The sequence below is a fragment of the Callospermophilus lateralis genome, chromosome X (genome assembly GCF_048772815.1).
Source record: "Callospermophilus lateralis isolate mCalLat2 chromosome X, mCalLat2.hap1, whole genome shotgun sequence".
Taxonomy (NCBI): domain Eukaryota; kingdom Metazoa; phylum Chordata; class Mammalia; order Rodentia; family Sciuridae; genus Callospermophilus; species Callospermophilus lateralis.
In genome coordinates, this window is record NC_135325.1 from 84,430,255 (window position 1) to 84,451,701 (window position 21,447).

The 21,447-nt window shown below is 35.0% G+C and overlaps 1 protein-coding gene across 1 annotated transcript in view; it reads left to right on the forward strand.

The window, feature by feature from the left end:
• The window catches only part of Il1rapl2 (interleukin 1 receptor accessory protein like 2), a 532,521-nt gene that overhangs the window by 338,967 nt on the left and 172,107 nt on the right, over positions 1 to 21,447 (forward strand). The window lies entirely within an intron of this gene.

Here is a 21,447-nt window from a genome sequence, read left to right on the forward strand (position 1 = left end):
TTTGGAATCTAACACCCAATATAATGAATAGAATTATACTCTCTCTACTTCTGTTTTCTGAAATATATTATAGTTGATTATTGTCAGTGAAGTTGAGCATATGGTCCTAAAATGGCTCTAAATGATTTTATATGTTTTCTGTTTTATTATTATCCATCTGATACTTTGAATGAGGCAGCATACGGCAGTTAATTTTCTCCTCCAGTCCCTTGTGCACAATATTAACACAATTCAAAGCAGCACGTATTTCAGCTGTCTTTTATAGATGAATTATACCTCCTGCAGTCTGTATGTGGAGACACAGAACAGGCCATGAGACAGATTTTAGCCTAAATGTTATTTTGCTTGCTAGGAAGGATTTAGAGTACTATTTAAAATTATGTGAATTTTAAGTACAAATCAAATGCTTCAATGGTTCTTTAATTATGACAAAAATAGAAAATAAAATTGATTAATATTACATTTTAATAAAAAGGGGACTTGATAACCATTTCAAATGACATTTAAGTATTTGAAAGATACATTTATTTCTAATCGTAAGTTCTTAAGATCGAAAGGGCCATATAAGGTCATCTACTAAATCCTTCTGCCTGTTACTAGAAGCATTTCTCAAGCATCCCCTGATTCAGCTATCTAATACTATATAAGCAACCCTCTCCAAATCTAGTGATATTAAATAATCAATATATATTGCTCATGATTCTATGGTTCACCAATTTGGGCCAGGCTTAGCTAGGCACTTCTCCTGGTTTCAACTGGGTCATTGATGAGACTGCAATTATTTAGTGGCTTTACTATCCAGCAGTGTTCTAATCTGGTCTCATAGATTGTTGGAACAATCTTTGAATAGAGGACATGTTTCAATTAGTATACACTTTACATGTGTGCTTCTGTTATATTTGTTTATATCTCATTGCAAAAGAAAAATTATATGACCAAGCCTAGCTTCAAGAGATGGAGAAATAAATATTTCTTGATAGGAAGGGAGGAAAAAGCACAATGTGAATAAGAAAAATGTTTATTAAGTAATTTCAAAACTTCTGTCATTGTACCTGTTCATATTTTGCTTGAAAATCTCCAATGTTAATAAGTTTAGTACCTTCTAAGATGGCTTCTTTCATTACAGTTCATCTCTGAAACATGGTAGCTTCCATTCATTGATGATAGTTTTTTTAATCCATAAATACATCTTTTTATCTAGCTAATTAGCAAGCAAGCACCTGATGCATTAAACACAGAATATCTTAGGAAAACATGGTGAATGAAACAGATGCAATCCTTGCTATCATAAAACTCATAATCTACTATAAGAAGACAGTGAATAAATTTTTTAAAAAACCAAATATATCTTGAAAAATTATATATGCTTTGAAGAAGTCAAAGAAACCATGAGAGCATTTATCTGGGAGCATCCAAATGAATCTGGGGGAAAAGATATAGAAAAGCTTACTTGACAAAGTAACATAAATATTAGGTGAAGAGTAGGGAAAGAGAATTTCAGGTAGGGTAAACAGTGTAGGAAAAGGCCCTGAGGTGGAAAGAACTTTACTTGTTTCAATTCAGTATTATTAGAGCAAAGTGAAAATTGTTTTAAACTAGTATTAGAGGCAACAAACATTGCATGGAGCCTTGTGGAGTTTTATCATTTTATTTCTGGAAGTCAGCAAGGGTAATTCAAATTCCTCTTTCTTGTGATGTCACTATAAGATGGTTCTTAAGAGTGTTAGGTAGACTCTGGAATCAAAATATGGGAATCAGTACTCTACTACTAACTGATCACAATCCTGTTTCTTCATTTGTAAAGAGAGAGCTATTAATAAGTACTTCATAAGTTGCTAAATTAATTTAAAACACTAATTTATGTAAAGAGCTTAACATAGTCTCTGACATATAGTAAATAGTGACCAAATGGTAGCAGTAATCTTATCAACCTCTTTTTATTCCTCTTTACCATATTGGGGCATTCTTCTTCAAGTATATTCTGAACATAAGGGTGTTAACTGAGCTTCTTCATTTGACTATCCTCAAGGTTTTGTATTCACTCTTGGAAATATTATCCCAAAATATCCAACCTGAGTCCTTCATGCTGTGATATAAAAATAACTCAATTGGATTTGGTTCTTTCTGGGTATGAAGAAAGTGAAGTTAGCATGCATACTATCTTACAAACTGCATTATGAAATATCATTATTTATTTCCTGATATATGCAGGCATGTGTATATGTATGTGTTTGTAATTAATTGAGTCATAGTCTCTAAGTTAATAGTAATGGTTGGAATCTTTTTCTCTATCATATTCTTTCATGACAGGGATTGCCATTTTAAAATTACCTAATTAGTTATGATATATCATTATATTTAAAACAATAAGATTTCAGGACTAATAGAAACCTTAACCTTCATCCAGTCTAATCTTTTTCCACCTAACTGCACTTCACAGTAGATATAGGGATGTGTTTTCCCAGAGCCTTCTTAAAGGAAGGAGGGTCTTCTCATAGCACCTCTTACTGTCAACTCCTAGAGGGTTTGTCTCAGCTACAGAGAGCTGTTTTTCACATGGGCATACTTTCCTATCCAATGACTAATTGTAGTAGTGATATACACCCAGCCATCTGAGACCAAAATGACATATTACAACGAGTCATTTATACTCCAGAAATTCATGTGAGATTGTCCTGGATGGCAGTTTTCTTGACTTATCTAATCCTTCCTGCTCCCTCTCCTCCCTTCCACAGGTATTGATCCCTAATAAGTACCCATAGCAATTGGCAGGCCAATTCCCTTTCAATAACTACTTCAGAAAACCCAACCTCTTAACATCTCTTAATAATTTTTTTGCAGTGCTGAGGATTGAACCCAGGGCCTCTTGAATGCTAGGCAAATGCTCTATCACTGAGCTCTACCCTGATCCCATCTTTTAAAACTTGAAGCCCACATTTACTCACAGAACTTAATCTTGAGTCCCATCTCTGAATTTTCTATTTTGGGCTCCAATCACTCTGAGAAAATTCTTCATTAAATCTTTTTTTATAGGATCAATTACAATTTCTTCAGTATCTCTTGTTGCTTCTCGAGGTGCTCATATAAAATGTAGATTCCAAAGTCTATGAAATTTGCCTGACTTTGCACTAAGATGTCTTTCTATATTAGGAATGATTACTGAGTCTGAGAATGGCATTACTATATAAACCAACTCTTCACATTGCAGCACACTTCCAGACAATAAGACCTGAGTACTGTGAACCTGTCATTGATAAAGAGGGAGAGGTAGGGGAATAGGCAGTAGTCAGGACAATGAGCAGATAATTCACTAGGGTCTGCCTTCCTGTGTGTCCTCCACCACAATTAGCTCAGCCATTATAAATTCCCTCATGTCTCATGTTCTGTATTGTCACTGGATCTCCCTCAGTGTAATCTTTTCTCAGTGCCACTTATTAAAAATGCTGACTTTCAAAGAGCTCTATAAATGTCTTTAAACATCCCCTGACTCAATAAAAATGGATGAAATTGAACACTAAGGCTATATTCCATCGTCTATCTCCAAAGAGTCTTCAGATAAACTATGAAATCAATCTTTCTGTCCCATCCAGGTCATTTCACTAGCTTTAATATTATTTACAGCCCTATCCATATAATCCCTGTTCTTTACCCTGAAGTCATCAGCATGTTCCCTTTTTGTTGCAAGCTCACAGGGTCTTTCAAACTGAAAATGGCTGATGCCTCTAACACTGATAATGGAAAAAGTGCTCCCCTGGTTGCTTATAGATCAATTTCCAAAATGGAATGTATTTAGAGAAGCAGTAAAGAGATTTTTAAAATGCAGGGTGTGAGCCCAGGACTTACTATATGACAAAATTTCACAGAGGTAGTGAAACTCTGGGAGGATATACCAAAAAGAGTGGTTATCTCTGCATAGTAGGATTAAATATTTTCTTTGGTTTCACTTTATATTAAATTTATATCACTTTGGTAATAACTTTATGCTAAAAGAAATAACCTGGATTCTAGGAAACTCTCATGCTATACCTTCAGACAGACACACACACATACATATATATATATGATTGGCATTATTTCATATGCTTTGAACACACAGAAAACAGAGTGAAGCCAGGTAAACATAAGTGAGGTGCTTTTCAGGTTCTTATAGTAAATAGTGATAAGGCAGGACTACAATTTTCTTCTCCTGACACCAAGCCTAATTTTCTTTATATAACTGTGTGCTAGTTTTAAAGGGCAGTGGACTCTCTGTTCACCTCACAGATTGTTTCTTTTGCTGAGAAGAAACTTTTTAGTTTGACTCCATCCCATTTATTGGTTCTTGATTTTAATTCTTGTGTTATAGGAGTCTCATTAAGGAAGTTGGGGCCTAATCCAACATGATAAAAATTAGGGCCTACTTTTTCTTCTATTAAACACAGAGTATCTGGTTTAGTTCCTAGGTCCTTGATGCATTTTTAGTTAAGTTTGTACATGGTGAGAGAGAGAGAGGGGTTTAATTTCATTTTATTGCATATGGATTTCCAGTTTTCCCAACACTATTTGTTGAAGATGAGCATACATCCTGGGAGCAAATTTTTACTCCTCACACATCAGATAGAGCACTAATATCTAGGGTATATAAAGAACTCAAAAATCTAAGCACCAAAACAAACAAACAAAAAAAAAAAACAAATAACCCAATCAACAAAAGGGCCAAGGAACAGAACAGACACTTCTCAGGATATACAATCAATCAAGAAATATATGAAAAAATGCTCAGCATCTGTAGCAATTAGAGAAATAAAAATCAAAACTAGTATAACATATCATCTCACTCCAGTCAGAATGGCAGCTGTTATGAAGATGAACAACAATAAGTGTTGGCGAGGATGTGGGGGGAAGTGTACACTCATACATTGCTGGTGAGACTGCAAATTGGTGTAGCCAATATGGAAAGCAATATGGAGATTCCTTAGAAATCTGGGAATAGAACCACCATTTGACCCAGCTATCCCTCTCCTCAGACTATACCCAAAGGACTTTAAAACAGCATACCACAGGGACATAGCCACCTCAATGTTTATAGCAGCACAATTCACAATAGCTAAACTGTGGAGCCAACCTAGATGCCCTTCAGTGGATGAATAGATTTAAAAAATGTGGCATATATACACAATGGAATTTTACTCAGCAATTAAAGAGAATAAAATCATGGCATTTGCAGGTAAATGGATGGGGTTGGAGAAGATAATGCTAAGTGAAGTTAGCCCATCCCAAAAAAAACAAATGCAGAATGCTTTTTCTGATATAAATGGATGGGATTGGAGAAGATAATTCTAAGTGAAGTTAGCCAACCCCCCCCCCCCCCGAAAAAAAAATGCAGAATGTTTTCTCTGATATAAGGAGTCTGACTCATAGTGGGGTAGGGAGGGGGAGCATGAGAGGAATAGATGAATTCTAGATAGGGCAGGAGAAAAAGGGACAAAGGGACCGGGCAGGAGAATAGCAAGGATGATGGAATGTGATAGACATCATTATCCAAAGTACATATATGAAGACACATAATGCATTCAACTGTCATAATTGTGGTGGAGGACACATGGGAAGGCAGACCCTAATGAATTATCTGCTCATCATCCTGACTACTGCCTATTCCCCTACTTCTCCCTCTTTATCAATGACAACATACTTTATATACAAGCAGAGGTATGAAAAATTGTGGTATATATGTGTAATAAGAATTGTAATGCATTTCACTGTCATTTTTTAAATCAATAAAAAAAAGGCAATGGATATCTTATTGTTTGCCTTGATTCTATTGTCATGTATAACCAAAGAGAATGAGTAACAATTTAAAAAATAGTATTTTATTCATAATTTCAGGATCCAATATGTCTCTCAACAGGCTTCTGAAAGCATTACTTTTGCTAATGTAGTAGAAGAGAAACCATGTTCTTTAAAAAAATGGTACTAGTCTTCACAGATGCTTCATTCTTTTATAATAAAGAGAAAATCAGCCTTTGATCTTAAGAATCTCCCCTTCTTTTAAGTAGTTTTATTAAACTCATTAATTTATTTTTATTTAACTTATGGATATTTTGGTGGAACAACACTGCAGTCCCCTCAGAACAGTAGACCTAAAAGAAAAAGAAAACTACTCAATAACTAAGAAAAATTATCTTTCCTTTCCCTTAAAAATATCTGTAAGACATGTAAAGCAGCATGTATAGTGAATGTTAAATAAGCAAGAATTTAGCCCCATAAAATATATGAATCTGCTGGGCTGCAAATAAAAATGACCATAATACAATAAGGAGCCAATAAAAAGTTATAAATTCTCTTCTCCTAATTACTCAGCTCACATTTCTTTTAACATACAAAGAAAGATGTCATTTCTCTTGAGCTGAAGTGTAGGGAAGTAGTAAATGAGAGGAATTCTCTTTAGAGATAGAATCTTTGAATCCCTGTACTTGTCTCTCCTATAGCATTTATTATTCGGAATGACAAAAGTCAGTTCATGTGTGTTTTCCTCTCACTGAACCGTGAACTAATGAAGGATCATCAGTAGATTCAAGTTTCACTCTAATTTGAATGCTTAACACACTGCCTTGCTCATAGTAGTCACTTAATAATGTTAAGTGATAGTATGAAACCCATGACAAGCACTTCATGATAGCCAACATAAACTCGTTTCTCACACTAATATTACACCTTGTGGCAGAGATAGTTTCATTGCTCATGGAATTCCCTTCCCTTTTTCCCTTGGCACATAACTAAAATGCACTCCTGAGTCTCCCTTAAATATAGAAGTGGCTCTAGGACTGAATTACTGGCCAGTAGAATGTGAGAGAAAATGATGTAAGCTACTTCTAGGCATAGCACATAAAAATCTCCCACTGAATCCTGTCCTCTATCTCTTCCCCCATCTGCTGGCTAGATTTTCAATCCTAAAATAACCTAAGATCCTGTGTGTTAAAAGTGGCAGAAACTGGGTCTCTGAATAAGAAAGAAATTCTTTTCTGTTGTGTTAAGTCACTGAGATTTCTTGGTTTAACTGCTGTTGAATCCAGAATTACTTTAACAGATAGATGTCTATAATAACATGTCTATAATACTTTCTATAATAACATGTCTATAATACTTAATGTCAATATGTTATTATTATACTTGGTCAATGTCTAAAAACAATTCAGTTAGGATTTACATCATTCATTGGAACACTATTGAATTTAAAATTTGTAGTGTGAAATATCTTTGTATTCAAATAGATTTTATTTTCTAATATCACAATGTTACACTGCTTTGATAATTGCCAAATTGTTTTCTGAAAAGTTCACAGTAAAAAAAAAAATAATAAGAAGAAGTTTTCAGCAGAATTTCCTGGTAGACTTTCCTAGACTGTCTGTAGCAGAGTTTAGTGAATAAGTGATCTTTAGCTATTGTTTTGAAAAGATCTCTCACTCAACCTGAGCCTTCTTGGAGAATGAATAAACTGTAGTGGGATAGTTGAAAGATAGGAAAGAAGATAATCAGAGAAAAACATGGCCCAGAGGATTATGAGTGACTGTGTGTTTTAGGAGCTTCTTTGTGATTAGTTGGCAGGGACTTTGAAATAGAGAGCCATCTATAACAGGCCACAGAAACTACCTGATGGAGGGCATGTTGGGATCTGCTGTGACAATCAAGAGGAAACTCTCATTTGGACAACTGTTACTGGCAAAAGGAGAAAGTAGCTAAAAGGAATTTTAACTCTGCAGGTACAAATGTGAATTGGCTGAGCTAATGCCTAGAGCTTTGTAAATGCCACATGTTTTCTCACTACTATATAAAAGAAAGCTCAGTATATTCGAGATGATTAATAATCACTATATATTTTAATAGTGAACTTGATAATATTTTTCTCTAGGTATTTATATTTCCTTTTAATTTATTTATTTTTTCCATAATTTTATTGATGCCTTATAGTTGTGCATAATGGTGAACTTTTTTATTACATATTTGCATGCACAATCAATATAAGGGACCACAGGTATTTATATTTCATTTTAAATCACTGTCTATGATATGTTTACTTAAATGAAGAGTTTAATTAATAGTCATGCTGTTATTTTAATAATTTATTTTTATTAAACAAACATTTCAAGTATAGAAAGAAATCACTTTTAATGTTCTATCACTCTTCTACACTTTGTAGTAACCAAAATAACATGGTTTATATTTCATAACTCAAGGTATCACTGGTCACTTGGGAGACAGATGTGGAAATTTTAAGCTTAGTGCCTAAGGAAAAATAAGCTTATTTTTCCTCAATAGGAATGACTTTACAAGCACTCTGTGAGTTTACAGATCTTTTTCCAATTTTGAAAAGTTTTATGTTTAGCAATAAGCCCCCCATTCATTACCCTCAGCCTGAGGCACCATAATCATCCTGAGTACAAACTTCAAAGTTGATTTAACTTGTCTGCTGTATCTTTTTTACCTTCCCACTTTGTAACATGTCATCAGAGGTTACCTTGCCCTCTAGGGCCTTTTCACATTTACATCTGTGTCACATTCCCTCAGAGACCTTCCCATCACCTGTCCTATTTCAAAGTAATACTGAAACTCCACCACAGGAAAGTTTCATTTGTATAATGTGTTCTGTCTCAGGAGTACTTACATTTTAACCAAGGATTCTAGAAAGATAATGCCTTATGATGGCAAGGAACCTTATTTTATCCTCCTAGTTCTTTTAAGTATTTTATCATTCTTTTTGGTTTTCAGCAGCAATGAAATATCTTGGCAGTTGGGTATTTTCTTTTTCGTTTTTCTGTATGGTATTGGAGATCAAACCCAGGACTTTGCACATGCTATGCAAGCCCTCTTCCACTGAGCTACATACCCAGTCCTTTTTACTTTCTATTTTGAGAAGTCTCCCTAGATTAGGCAGGATCCTCCTGCCTCAGCCTGCAAGTAGCTGGGATTATAGGTGTGCATAACACACCCAGTTTATCTAGTATTCTTTGTTTATTCTGTATAGAAAACAATAACTTTCTAAAATTTGTGATTGATGTTTTCAATCAAATTTGAAAAATCTTCAGCCTATATTTCTTCACATATTTTTTGCCCCTCCCCTTTTCTAGAACTCAAATGTATATTAAACTGCAGAATATTGTTCTACAGGTCTCTGATAATGTTTACTTGTTTCAGCTTTTTCCTTGTGATTATTTTTAGTGATCAGTCTTAAAGTTCATTGTTTTTTTTTCTTTTGTAATATTTCAATTTACATTAAGGCCATCCAGTGATTTTTTTAAGTATTATGAGTTCCATATATATTTGGTTATTTTTATAGTTTGTATTTCTGTTCTCGTTATTGTCACATCTAACTTTAAATACTTGATCATACTTATGACAGCTCTTTTAAATTCCTTATATGATAAATCTGTCATCTCTATCATTTTCATGTTTGTTTCTATTGGTTGATGCTTTTCCTAGTTGACAGTGACCTTTTATCATGAAGGGTAGAATCTTCTGCATTCTATATTTATTGTTCTAGGCACTCAAGGAAGCCTCCACTCTAGATGATCAAAACTCAATCTTTCCCCAGTCTTGGGTGAACTGTGGGAATTGTTGAATTTACAGCTCCCTCGTGGTTATTCTTTGCCCAGACTTGAATCTTATGCAGCTTAAAGCTTAATATAAGACAAAGATTCAGGAGGTCATTATACAAATTGATGAAACTAATTCTCTTTGTAGCTCCATCTTTTCCAGTATTCTACCTTGCAAATCCCAGATATCTCAATCTCACCAAATTTCTATCTTTGTCTCTTCAATTTAATAAGACTGTCATGTTCCAGTTGCATTCTCCCATCTTCCCTACCTTGAAATTAAAAAATCCCCCAGGCAGAAAGCTGGGGTAGCTTCTCAGGGTTTGTTTGTTTATTTCCCTTCATTGAAGGATCAAAGTTTTTTGTTGTGTGATATCTAATTTGAAAACCATTATCTCATATCTTTAATCCATTTCCCTACTTGTTTTGACTTAGTAATCCAATGCCAGTTATTCCTTCACGGTCAGAAGCAACATACTTAAGGAACCCATTTGAAAGCTCTCAGCCATACATCAAGGATGGCTTTCCATTATAGTTTAGTATAAAATCTGGTCTCTTGGCAGCCCCTGTTTGATCAAATGGTATGTACACAAGTTCTAAGTTCCTCTCAGTATTTTATCTTTACACATTCCTTTCCTTGCCCACTCCAGCCTATATCATGCTATGAGGTTCCATTAAAATTTTAGCTTAAAAAAACTTTTCTTGAAGAAAACATTTTGACATCAAAGCTTCAAATGAGATGTATATCACTTGTTCTTATTAAGTATGTACATATTTGTGAATTGTCCTTCAGTGTAAAAGATTATTGAGCACTTCAGACAGAGAACAAGACATTTCTCTCCTTTTATAAAGAATATACATCAGCCCTTTGTGGACTTGAATTACAGGTCTTATTTTATTCATCTCTTATTTATATTATGTATCTTTAGTAGTCAGTGATCAGTAAAATCATTTGGACTTCAGAAGCCTTTGAAAAGAAGTGATCAAACAGGCCAAGATTATGTTAGTCACTTATTTTTTCTTCCTTTATAACCAGAGGCATTATTCTAACATCCCACACCTATAATTTAGGATTGTTCCTTACATAAATCAACTAATGAATTTAATCACTAGCATTGTCATATTTTGTCATGTCATAAGGTAAATTACCAGAAGCTGTTGTATACTTGATTATTCATTTGGCCTTTTTGAAATACATTTTAGACTTTTGCTAAATACTTGTGAATTTTTTGAATTTTAATAATTTAATTAATAATTAATATTAATTTTAGTAATTTAATTAATCATATATTATCATATATAATATTTGATAGTGCCACTTAATGTTGTTTTTGTATAAGGAAGCTGAGATTCAAGACACAACACTTATTCAAGGTCATCTGGCAATCAAGAAATGAATTAATACATTGTCTTAGATCCCTAATTCCTTTTTGTTTCTGGTGAAAGTGTGGATTAAACCAGGGTGTTTTATCATTGAGCTACATCCCCAACCCGTTTTATTTTCACTTTTGTAGTAAGTCTGACTAAGTTGTCAAGGCTAGCCTCAAATTTTCAATCCTCTTGCCTCAGCCTCCACAGGATTACAGGTGTGTGCCATTGCGTGTAGCCCTTTATTCCATGGTTTGCATAATATTGGTTATTGTATAGACTGTGATAAACAAAAAGAATTTTAAGTAACAGTGATAAACTCAAGTGGTGTTTAAAATTGAGAACATGTATGTGACCAGCCTTGTCATCAGCATTTCCTAGGAAAGGCTCAGTCTGTGTTTATATTTTACTCACCATATTTTATTAATGTTTAATGAAAAATTTACACCACTCTTTTATAGGCATAAAATAGAAGTGCATTTTAAAAAATTAATTTGCTAGTTAAATATAGAAGCAAGTATAGAAAATAAATTAAGTAATAATAAGGAAGCATGAGACAACAAACATTGCTTTTTACTAATAAATCACTTCTTACTTCAGAGAATCAGTGAAATGCCTAAGATAGTGGTCTGCTTCATATGGCCTTTCTGCCTTATTGCTGTAAACTATGGGGCTATAAAATTTCCTTTTGATCTTTCACATGGAAATATGGTTGTTTATTGTCTGGTTGTTTGAAGTTGAAAGTCTTTTCATTGCATTTTAGAAAAACGAATCATATCATACTGTGTGCTGTGGCTTAGAGAAGATTTAGACAGCCATTCTGCAGATGTTCTAACTTTGGATCCTTCTGTTCACAATCCTCCTCTTCCTCAACATTGCCCTCAGTAGTGAGCTGTCATATTTCCAGAGAGATGAGAGACCATTGCCTCAAAGCCTGTTAAATGAAATAAAGAGATACACTGGAATAATACAGTGTAATCCTAGCCAGTAAATCGGTTTTTTTTTTTTTGAGATCCTGAAAGAAATAATATTTTGTGACACAAATATTTTATTCTGCCAGATCCTAAAAGAAATACCAGTAATCTACATATTTTCAAGTAAATACAAATGTTAGTGGTTTTACAAGGAATGGAAGCAAAGTCCTGATACTTATGTCTTTGTTAATTCAAAAAGTATGTCTTGTAAGTACCATTTAATTCAGGAACCAAATTATAATATTTCTTTCCAGTCTTCCTGTGGCACCCTTTTCCTGCAATAGAAGGGGACCAATATAAAGGGTTTCTGGAGCACAATTCCAAATATTAGTGTTAATTATCTCCCCCCATTTTCACAACATTGAATCATATAAAGTACCTTTCAATGCTGAATAAAAGGAAGACTAGTACTCCCCACATCCCGCAACAAAAACATTTCTTGTTGGCAATTTATATATTTTTCAATAGTTTGGGACACTAGAAAAATGTGTGGTATGCTTTCATAGGAAATTGCTGTGCACTCTGTAAAACTGTTGACTTGCTAATAATCATCACTGCTTTTACATATTTATTTGCCTCAGAGAAAAGAATCATACATAACACTGTTTGGGGAGCATTTTATACATTTTTTTAAATTCTTGTACTTAATAAAGGCATTTACTCATTCAATCTGGTAAACTAATTCTGACTGAATATTGAAGAATTCATAACACAAGAATACTTCTATAATCTACACTGAGAGGCAGCATGGTGTGGCAATAACTCTGAAGTCAGACTGCCTGGATTCAAGTCCCCAGTTCAACCACTTGTTTATTGGTCTTTGCTTCTTGGGAAAATCGTGTCCTTTGTGTCTCAGTTTCTTTTACTATAAAATGGAGATAATAATAGTATTGCATACCTTAATTCCTATTTTTTTTATCAAGTAAACATATGCAAATTACTTAGTATACCAGGTAAACAAGGATACTGCCCAGGTGTTAGCGATAAACTGGAAGAACCCCACAACAAAACACACATATCTTACAGTCTTATTTCCCTGCTACTTTCATTCCAGAATGTTGTTACATGAAGCAACTTCCTGATTGGCCAGAACAGAATGACATTTTCTCCATTCCATTCTCCCATTTTTGCCCTCTTTATTCTTTAAGGCAAAGTCCAACTTGATGAAATAATTATTTTCCTATTCTGAATTCTCTTCCCATGTTACATGTAATGAATATTTTTATATTTAAATAAAAATGACAACCTTGATTTGGCTTCATGATTTCCCTGAAAGTAACCTAAGTTTCTACTCAAACATTACATATTTTCTAAAATCTAAAGTAAAATTTTCTTTAAAATCAAAAAGGAAGTTGTTAGTAGTACCTTTCAGAAATATTCTAATCATGGTCTTCTTCTATGTACTAAACACATTTTACATGTGTAATGAGATTTGTGTATTAGTGACATCTGTGACTGCTTAATCACCTCCTAAGAATAATAACAAATAATCACAGAAAATGGATTTAGGAAGTCTGTGTTTTAATTAAATCTGGTTACCTCAATTTTCATTACATTTTTTAAAATTACCTACTCATAGGTTTCACTCTATATCTTGGTACTCTTATAATCCCTGCCCAGAGCAGACATTTATCTTTATTTTACATTGACTCTTCTAAGCCTAGGGCCATTGACTCAGAACATCTTCTAATTTTTACTCATAAACCAACTTATCTTTATCACATTACTGAGATTTTTGAGTTTCTAGAGTTCAGAAGGAAAATGTTTCCCAGGATTATGGCCAGTTAATTCAAATGGTTGGAACATACTAATGAGATCACGGCTGCAGGTTTGATTTTTATTAGAGTCAGTTACCTCTTTGCCACCAGTACAGCTCTGTCATAGATGCATACTTTTGACCAAAAGGGAGATTTATTGAGAGGTTGTAGATTCTTAAGGTGAAAGCTATCTCCATTACTAAAAACACAAATACAAGCAAACAATAACAGTAACAATAAATTCTCGTACTGTTATGGGTTGAATATAAGGAATCCTCAAAAAGCTTCTATTAATGTGGAATATTCAGAGGTGAAATGATTGGATTGCGAGAGCTATAACCTAATCAGTCCATCCTAGTTTGAATAGAGTGACTGGGTGCTAAGTGTAAGCAGGTGGGGCATGGCTGGAGGAGGTAGGTCACTGGGGGTATGCCCTTGAAGGACATATTTCCTGTGGCCCTTTTCCCTTCTCTCTCTTGCTTCCTGGATGCCATAAATGGAGCAGCACTCATCTACCATACACTTCCACTATGATGTTCTGCCTCATTTTGGGCCCAGAGCAATGGACTAAACCTCTGGGACCATGAGCCAAAATAAACTTTTCCTCCTCTAAGTTGTTCATTAGGTATTTTGATCACAATGACATAAAAACTGACTAGTACACATATGTATATTTGACACATTTTGAATCAGAATGATCATTTTGTTTATGCAGTGTGAATGCCAGACCTCACCAGGCTCTTACAAATGAGGTCACATTAACTATAATAATGCCAGTATTACTGCCTTATTTTTCTACTTATATATTTCAAGATCTGTTTACTTTCTTCCCCAAAGTGTTACCCAGTCATGCAGGAGAATCTCTGGAGGTGTCTCAAATGTGTTCACACATGATTTACTCATATTTATACTTTTTAGGCTCTTTGTTGATGTCAGCCCCCAAGAATATATTTGAAAACATCTCTGGAATATCCCTGCTGTTGTCACTGCTGCCATGCCACCTTGTAGTGCCATGATTGTTTTTGTTGTTGTTTGTTGTTTTTTCTTTTCTTTTTGAATAATCTCTTCTTGTGTTCTCCAAAGTAGAAAATCTTGTGAGAAGCCAAACCAACAATTAGGTTCTTTCCAAGTCTCACTGTGTCAGTGCTTCTCTGGGTAAAAATGGGAAAAATACCACTCAGTGTCCTATTTATAGCACTTTGTCACCTGGGCACTGAAGCAGCATTGCTTGTGTCGCTGCATTTCCTTATGAGTGTTGTAAAAATAGCTTCCTTGGCCTTTATCTTTGACCTTGCTCTCCATATGGCTCAGATCCCCATTCTTGAGATTAAATGGAACACCAGGCACCACATTGACCTCTTTATCTCCCATTATTGGCTCAGAAATCTGTACAAAATTTGGACAAAAATCTCCCTCTTCTTTCAGCCTGATAGAGACTAACTCCTCCTGTTCACCACAGCCATTTGGACTTGCCCAAACTAAAATAGCCAGGCTCAAGATGAGATCTCTTCCACATATTTAAAGAAGGAAACCTCAAGAATCTACATGAAGACTCTATTGTTCTGAGTCAGGCCAGCTTAGAACAAGAAATATTCTATGCTCAGATTTCAAGGGACCAATGAAGATACTGATGCCCACTTGTGGATTACACCTTGCCTTCTCTTAACTGTTGGCTTGATGCCTGGACTTTACTCTCATAGATGTTTCCTTTCACCTAAGTACTTTGATCTTTACATGGAAGTTTACTTAGAAGAGAGAATGGGTTGCATAATTACCTGCTATCTGTACCTGAGTATAAATGAAGGTATTGAGCAGATTTTGAAGAAAAATGAGCAGGAAAGAGCCAAGCCCATCTAGGGCAAATGGTATACGGACTCCAGAGAGAGGAAAAAGGCCCAATCAAGCTGTGAGCATGAAAATAAAACCACAGTGCTTTCTTGATGACCAGTCATTTGATGAATGATACTGTCTATTAGCCAAACCTCTAACTTTGCATTCTCCATCCATCTTGATTTGTATGGGCAACAATTATTTTCCGATTATTATTATTATGTCCTATAAAAAAAAAGACAACATTTTATCCCTCTTATATATGGGCACTTCACCAATTCTCATTGCTTCCAACCTCATGCCTCTCTTTTTATCTTCTATTTCAATTAAAAAACACAACAACAATAAAAGAAACTAAAGCAAAGATCTCACCATAAACTTATCCTCCAATCCCACCAAATATGAGAAGAAGACGGAGACACAGAATTAGGAGTAAGCAGCCTAGTTTTCATTCTTAAATACTCCATAGGGTCTTACAGTTTTATTTTATTATAGACCTGACTTAACTGAACCAATTTTTATTTTTATGGCTGATCTATGACATTAGCAAAGGTAAGCTTACCATAATTCAATTGAGCCAGATAATTTATAATCCCTAAACTAGGTCAGTTTTAGACCACTTGAAGTGATTTTATTTTGGGGGAAAATACTTAAGAAATGGAATATCCTCCCTATAAACTGGACCATGATATGGAACCTTATAACAGTTCTGAGGTGTAATAGTAATCAGATAGATAGGATACTCTTATACCACAAACTCCCTGAGATATGGATGCCAACCGTTAATAAACATATGGCTAAGTAATATCAATTCTCACAGCTTATCTCCAAAAGCTATTAAGATTCACGTTTGTCTCCAGTCTAAAATGAAATGCACTGACAGAAATATTCTTTGATCCATGTTTTCTTTGAAATAACTGGCCTAGACTTGGTAGGTGAGCAAGAACAACAGTTACCCAAGCATGTTGAGGAGCATGTGGTTTCTTAATAAGTCACAGCTGATAGTTTAAAACTCCAAATGAACTTCAATTTCCACCAAAACAGAGAAACAATATTTATCAACAGAAAAACTAATATCCATTACTGCCCCTTGAAGGTCAAGCATATATGAGTAATGCTAAAGCTAAGAGCTATTTCCTCTCACAATTAGGTAGATTAAGTGCCTCTACTTCATTTTGCCACTGCATAATAGCCTGGCTTCACCCTGATCTACTGTCTAATCCCTTCTCTCCTGACCTTTGCTATAAAATATTCCTTAAAATGATGGTACTAGGCAGAGACGGACAATGCAGGGGTTCATATCATAATAGGAAAATAGCTGAGCATGGTGGAACATGCCTGTAATCCCAGCAGCTCAGGAGGCTGAGGCAGGAGGATTGCAGGTTCAAAGCCATCTTAGCAACTTAGCAAGATCCTGTCTCTAAATAAAATATCAAAAGGCCTGGGGAAGTTGCTCAGTGGTTAAGTGCCCTTGGGTTTAAGTCCCAGTACCAAACACTAAAAAAGGAAAATAGATTTTATTAATATAATGGACAACAACAAGCAAGATGAAAAGTCAGCAGAAGATCTCAGGTCTGCAGTAGTAAGCAAGCTTACTGAGGAGAGTGTTCTAGTGATTTACAAATATACATAAACAATGGAAATAGCTGGGTACAGTTGTTTTGGACACATTTTTTTCCCAATTCCTATCATACAGAGTTTCTCTCTCATTGATTGTTTTATCTGTTTTTGGTGTACTACTAATGAAAAGTAGTAGGCTTGATTTGAGATCCAGGGTTACTCCATGAAGGTGATAAGCCACTTACTTAAACAATCTTGCATGTCTAGTTAAAATCAGCAGAAATTATTTAAAAATATTATTTACTAGTATGGTTACTATAGTTCATAGTCATTTATTGTATATTTCAAAATAATTAAAAACTGGATGTGAAAATTTCTCAACACAAAAAATAAATACTTGAGATTTTGATTATGTTAGTTACCCTGATTTTATCATTGTGTAAATGTATACATATATTAAAAATCACATTATAGCCAAGAAGTATGTACAATTATTTTTCAATTAAAATAAAACTTCAGTATACATAGGCACACGTGCATACACACACAAACATGCACACATGCACACACACACACACATATACACACACACACACACACACAACTCACATATGAGACAGCTAAGGAAATTAGGCCTCATAGCCAGGATGCCGGAGAAGCAAGAGTTTATGCCCATACTTATGAGCAATATTCTAGGGTTCCAGTCACCCAGAGAGTTTCTTTTGGCTTTCAGGATGCTCTGCTGAGGAATATGAAAAGATAATAGCTCAGTATACAATAGAAAAGCTCCCAGGCTTAAGTTGTGGCCTCCTTCATCCTCAAAGATCTGATATCCTGCTCTCATTGGAATGTTTTACACAGAATTCATTCACCCAGTCAATAAATATTTAGTGTCTACTGTGTTTCTTGCTCTATTCTAAGTGTTGGAGACTAATGAAAATAAAATATTTGATTTCTTGTAGGTAATATTTTAGTGTTAGAGGAAGACACAATAGAAACAAAAACAGATAAATATATGTTGGGTCAGAGGGTAGTGATTGTTAAAAAATTAAACAGGGTTAAGTAAAAGAAAGTAAGAAGAATGGCTACTATTTAAAATAGGGTAGTTAGAGAACTCTCCCTGCAAGATAACATTTAATTTTTAACACTACACATTTATTGAATACCTATTATATTCAAGCTAGAAGAATTAACACATGCTATCTTCACTGAATCCCTAGGAGGTAGACCCATTATTATCCTTATTTTACAAACAAGGAAATCAAGAATTTCCTTCAAGAATCCATAGTTATAGATAGAGGTGGGGTTTGAAATCAAGCACTCTGGCACAGAATCCAACCTTGTAACCATTGTGATAACTTGCATTTTGGACTCTACTGACCTCAGAGAGACTTTTACACTTTCTAGTTAGCCTTGTGAGAGACTGATAGAGCTATACAAAAAGAAGCAGTTACTGAAGTAGGGAAAGGTCGGCACCTGGCAGAAAGACCTCAAAAAGCAAAGGGCAAATGAAATTACTAATATTCAAATATGGTCTATGTATAGCTATTTTATATAGATAGTCTCATTTAATCCTACCAACAGAACTCTAAGGTAGTCATAGATGAAGTTCGGAATGGCTAAGCAATTTCAAGGTCTCAGGGAAAAAAGGATTATGATTATGAGTTTTGGGGTTGATTTTTCAGCAAAATCATGCTCTTATATATCATATTGTCTTTAGAGAGAAGAAAGAGAAAAGGAAATCCAGAAAAAAATGCTTGAAGACAATATGAAGAGGAGGAAGAGACAGCACCATAAAAACTTGATAGTTTCAGAGGAATAGCAGTGGCTTAGGGGAACTTTGAATGACAACTTCCTCCTCAACTTCTTCTCCCACATTTAATATCTTAGACCACTCAGGCATCTGTAACAAAAATACCATAATCTGTGTGGCTTATAAACAACAGAAATTTATTTTTTCATAGTTCTAGAGTCTAAAAAGTATAAGATCAAGGGACCAATAGATTCAATGCCTAAGAGGGCTCTGTCTATTTCATAGATGATATCTTCTCCCTGTGTCTTTACAAGGTGGAAGAAGCAAACAAGCATCCCCAGTCCTCTTTGTAAGGGTACTCTACCCCTCAGGCACTTCCTCTTAATACGTTCATATTGGTGATTAAGTTTAACATGTGAATTTTTTGGAGATGCACAAACATTCAGACAATGACATAAAGTTACTTTGATTCTTGACAATTTTTACAGTTTGATATATTAAAAACTGGTATGTCTAGGTTTTCACTGAGACCTGGTAGTCACATGCAAATAGCTCTTGAACAGTGCATCCACATGTATAACTGCTACTATCTTTGAATCAGGTATTCCAAGAGAGCAAAGCAAGTAGACTTAGTAAGGATAAGAAAGAAAATTTAAGAATCATTTGATATTTGAGGATTATCAAGTAATGCTTTGATAACAAGGGTTGGTTCCCTGCCCCCTCAGAAGCTCAGTTTAAAGCTGTCAGCCTTAATGAAAAGACTTTAGAAGTGCCTTACCTGCCAACATTTTCTTTTGTAATAATAGAGTAATAACACCATGAGGATGCCAGAATAATAGGCTGGGGAAGCGTTAGCAAAGAAAGCCAAATGGTGTACTGCCTGTCTTGTGCTATGGCCTCTGTTTGATATGGTGAAGCCAAGATGTGGTCAGATCACTTGTGGTATGAGCCCAACTCACCCACTCATTATTCTGGATAAGAAACAAGTCTGCCTCTCACCCCATGCCTGCTCTGCCTTACTTTGCCTTTCCCCTCTCTACATCCACCTTCTATTTTCCCACACAATCAAAGGCTTTGATTTTTACTGAATATTAGACAGACAGACACCTGTTGGATCTCTAACAGAACCTTAGGTGGCTCCCCACAGGAGAAGCTGAGACTCCCTCAATGTGGAAGACTGACCAACTCCATCATTTGTATTCTTCAGGTAATTCTTTACTCAGCTATAAAATACTATTTCATTGGTTATTGCTTCATCAAAACTTTCAAGGATTCCTTACACTTCTTTGAGAACTAGGTGTCTGTTTTAAAAGGAAAATGTATTACTTCTTAGAATCCTCTCAGGGGACCATAGGAACCATTGGAATTCACCTTTGGCTCCACTGAGCCAGGGCTTATAAACTAATATTTGTTGAAAACTGAATCAGAACTGAAAATTGAATATGAATAAAAATAATATGAAAAAAGTTAATTTTCAAAGAGCTTTTGGAAAGTATATGTTTTAAGGATCAATAGCTCAAGAAATCTTATTGTGCTATGGATTTTTAAATTTTGCTCTAGGAACTAAAGTAGACCACATGTATGACATCACCTTTGACTATTGTCCCATCTGTCAAATGGATAGAGTGTCATCTTTATTACAATATTCTGAGCCAATGTCTTCCAGTATATTGATCAGCTTTTCTTTACAGTGTACAAACTACTTGACAGAAACTACTTAAAAGAGGGAGAATTTATCTTGGCTTACGATTTTAGAGGTTCAGTCCATGGTGAGCTGACTCCATTTCTCTGGGCCTGAAATGACGCAGAACATCATGGCAGAATGGTGTGGTGGAGGAAACCTGAAAGGAGCAAGGGACAATATATAATCCCCAAGGGCACCCCCTACACCAGTGACCTACATCCTCCAGCCATGCCCCACCTGCCTACACTTAATATCCAGTGGTTTTTTTTTTTCAAATTAATAATTCATCAAGTGTATTAATCTACAAATGAAATTGTAGCTCTCATAGTCGGATCATTTCATCATTGAACATTCCTATACTAACATGTGAGCTTTTGGGGGGAAACCTCATATTTAAATTATAATATCCAGGAATTTCAATTCAAACTTATACACAAAATAAAGAAGAATTTAATTGACTTTTAATGGACCAACATACTGTGGTTGCACACCTGGAAGTTGTTGTCTCTGTACCACTCTTCTATACCACACCTCTGCCCTGTGCCCTGCCCACCTACACAGTCAGTATAGACAAGCTTAGTCTATTATCAAAAATTATACTTAGAAAATAATAGTTAAATAAAGCATAGTTTCTGTTGCTTTGTCAGGTTTGAATTGGTGCCATGTTCTCTTTCCAAGATACCACTGACCACCTGCTGTCAGCAAGGAAAAGGAAATGGGGCAAAGAAATAAGGAGAAGGAAAGATTGTAGGGTAGTCAGGAGAAAAATGTGATTATGGAACATGTTCCACAAATTAAGCAATCTATGGAAAGTAATTTGGCTGGTGAAGATCTTTAGAGTGTCACGTCAGCTTTAGAATCAGAAAGCTGCCACGCTAACTTAGCTTATAGGGATTCATGTGGGGATAGAATGGATGGGGAGCCAGTATGGATGCAGGCCAGATAAGAGGAA